Source organism: Hipposideros armiger, unplaced genomic scaffold (assembly GCF_001890085.2).
Source record: "Hipposideros armiger isolate ML-2016 unplaced genomic scaffold, ASM189008v1 scaffold_1019, whole genome shotgun sequence".
NCBI lineage: Eukaryota > Metazoa > Chordata > Mammalia > Chiroptera > Hipposideridae > Hipposideros > Hipposideros armiger.
In genome coordinates this window covers 190,052-192,888 of record NW_017732369.1, presented here as the reverse complement: position 1 = coordinate 192,888, position 2,837 = coordinate 190,052, and positions in this window count along the sequence as shown.

Genomic DNA, 2,837 nt, shown 5'->3' with positions numbered 1-2,837 from the left:
TGGTGACATCAATAAGGCTAGCCTGGCTAAAAGTATTAGAGTGAGAGAAAGATAAATGGTGATTCCCATTGAATCTGGGAAGAAAATGCCTAGTTTCAAGTATGAAGTGAAGACAAAAATGAGCAATAAATGTTGAGACTATTGTGAATGAGAGAATATGTTAAAAAATGATCAGTATAAATAGTTAAGTACTGCTATGGTAAATTGTCATCAGGAGACCCACTTTAATTGTTTTTGGTATATTATGGGATAGCAAAGATAGTTGACTAAATGAAATATGAAGTTCTGAATTTTTAAAAAAATTCCAGTATTGGAAATAAAATATAACTATAGACATTATTTTATTTTTAATATATTTTGCTGTAGAAAGTTGTTAAAATATCATTTATAATTGAAGTAATGCTCAATGGTTCTCCTTGAATTAAATGATGGGAAATTTAACACTTAGTTTAGAATTTATAGAACAATATATAGAATTATAATATATAGAACAATAAATTATTGTTCTAATATAAATACATATGAGTTCTATTAGGATTTTTAATTATACTCAAAGTTGGTAATGTTGAATTAGCAGTATAACAAAGGTAAACAAATAAGTAACTGGCATTGTTTTTTATGCAAGTTCAGGAAAAAAATTAAAGATGAAATTTCCAATTTGTTTGATTAAAATGTCTGTTTATATAATAAATACAATATATTATAATAATTTAGTAAGTTCAAGCAATACTATGTAAGAACATAATACGTTAAAATGTTTGATTTAGCTGAAGTATTAACAAGATGCTTACAGTGAAATCAGTTGGGATTTTAAAATGTGTCATTTAAAACATTTGAATATTAATTGTAGAATATTGAAATTTTTTTTATATATGAGTGTATAGCATGATAAAGTATAGAATTAAGACTTTTAGTATTAGTTTAGACATACTGCTCTGCTATTGACTTTTTTCTCCACGTCCATGTACTTCCTTGACAATTTAATATATATTAAATATTATACATTATTATTTTACATATATGTTTATATGTGTTATTTTTAAAGAGCAAATCATCACTGTATTTTAGCACACTGTAATGGTAATACATCATATCATAGCTACACAAAACCAGATGGTTGTGCAACGTAAAAATAAATGTTCCCAGGTTTACCTGTTTTTTTCCTCCAATTTTTTATGAAAGACTTCTGTATCTCTGCAAAGTCTGGCCCCCAATATTTCTGGGAAAATCTGAGGTGTTTTTGCTTTGGATGATAAAATAACCTGATTCTACCAGGATTCCCATTACCTTACCAGTCAAATATTGCTTTTCTGCTCTTTGCAGGGGACACTTCTCCCTGCTGCAGGGGTGTCTGATGTGGAGGGGGTTTATGTTTTCCCTCTGACTATAGCAGTTGCCCAACTCTGCTACCACAGTTCTGTCACTATTTTATTATTAATATTATTAATATTATTATTTTTAATTACAGTTGACACTCAATATTTTTTATATTAGTCTCAAGTATACAGCATAGTGGTTAGACATTTATATAATTTATGAAGTGGTCCCCCTGACTATTCTAGTACCCACCTGGCTCTATACATAGTTGTTGAAACATTATTGAGTATGTTTTCTATACTTTTCATCCCTTTCACTATTTTGCAACTACGAATTTGTATATCTTAATACCTTCACCATTTTCATCCAGCTCCCCAACTCCTCTCCCCTCTGGCAACTGTCAGTTTGTTCTCTGCATCCATGTGTCTGTTTCTGTTTTGTTTGCTCATTTATTCTGTTCTTTAGATTCCACATATAATGAGATCATGTGGTATTTGTCTTTCTCTGTCTGACTTATTTCACTTAGCATAATACCCTCTAGGTCTATTGATGTTGTCCCAAATGGTAAGATTTCTATCTTTTTATGGTGGAGTAATACTTCATTTTATATGTGTACCACATCTTCTTTATCTAAATGTCTATTGACTGGCACTTGGGTTGCTTCAATATCTTGGGTATTGTAAATAGTGCTTCAATGAACATAGGGGTGCATATGTCAGTACTTCTTTGGGTTGTCAAGTCTCTGGTAAAAAATGTGTGTGGCTGGTGGGAAGGCAGACCATTAATGGCTTTCTCTTTATTTGAGAAGCAGTTGGGGTGTGCCCAATGCTCTTAGATATCTGTTTGATATTTGAGTATTTTCCTTTTTGCTTTTTCTTACCGTATTTTTCTCACAAATTGGCCAATACAATTAAAATATTCTGATAGTATTATATGGGTATAAATTTAAATCAAAATAAACATAAACTTAAATGCTTGCCATAGAACAGAATTCTGTATCATCATTTACAATTATTTAAGTATTCCACAAGTCAAGGTCAGAGGCTCAATCATAAAGGAAACTTTTCCCTTAGTGCCCTCTTTCATTAAACTATTAGTGGTCCCAAGTGAAGGGTCTATACTTTGGCAATAATTATCATGAGCCATATGTTTTATATTTATTATCTAATTTTCAATTCACTACTTAATTGAATAATAAAAAAAACCCTGATATTGTTCCAGGAGGGAATATAACTTGTTCAAGGTCACGTAACTAATGAGTGGTGAAGCCAAAATTTAAACATAGATTATGTCAGATTTTGAATTCTTTCCTCTTCCCACAATGATAGGATGCTTCTCTTCAGAAAATATACCTCATAGACAAATGCCTGCAACATCAGCATTTAATTTAATTACAAAAAAGTATCTGTGCTTCAATATAAGACTTGTGATATTTTTCATAGTAGAAAGAAATTAAATGTTTGCTTCTGCGGGAAATGTTAGATATACCACACAGAAAAATCAGTTATTAACATATGTAT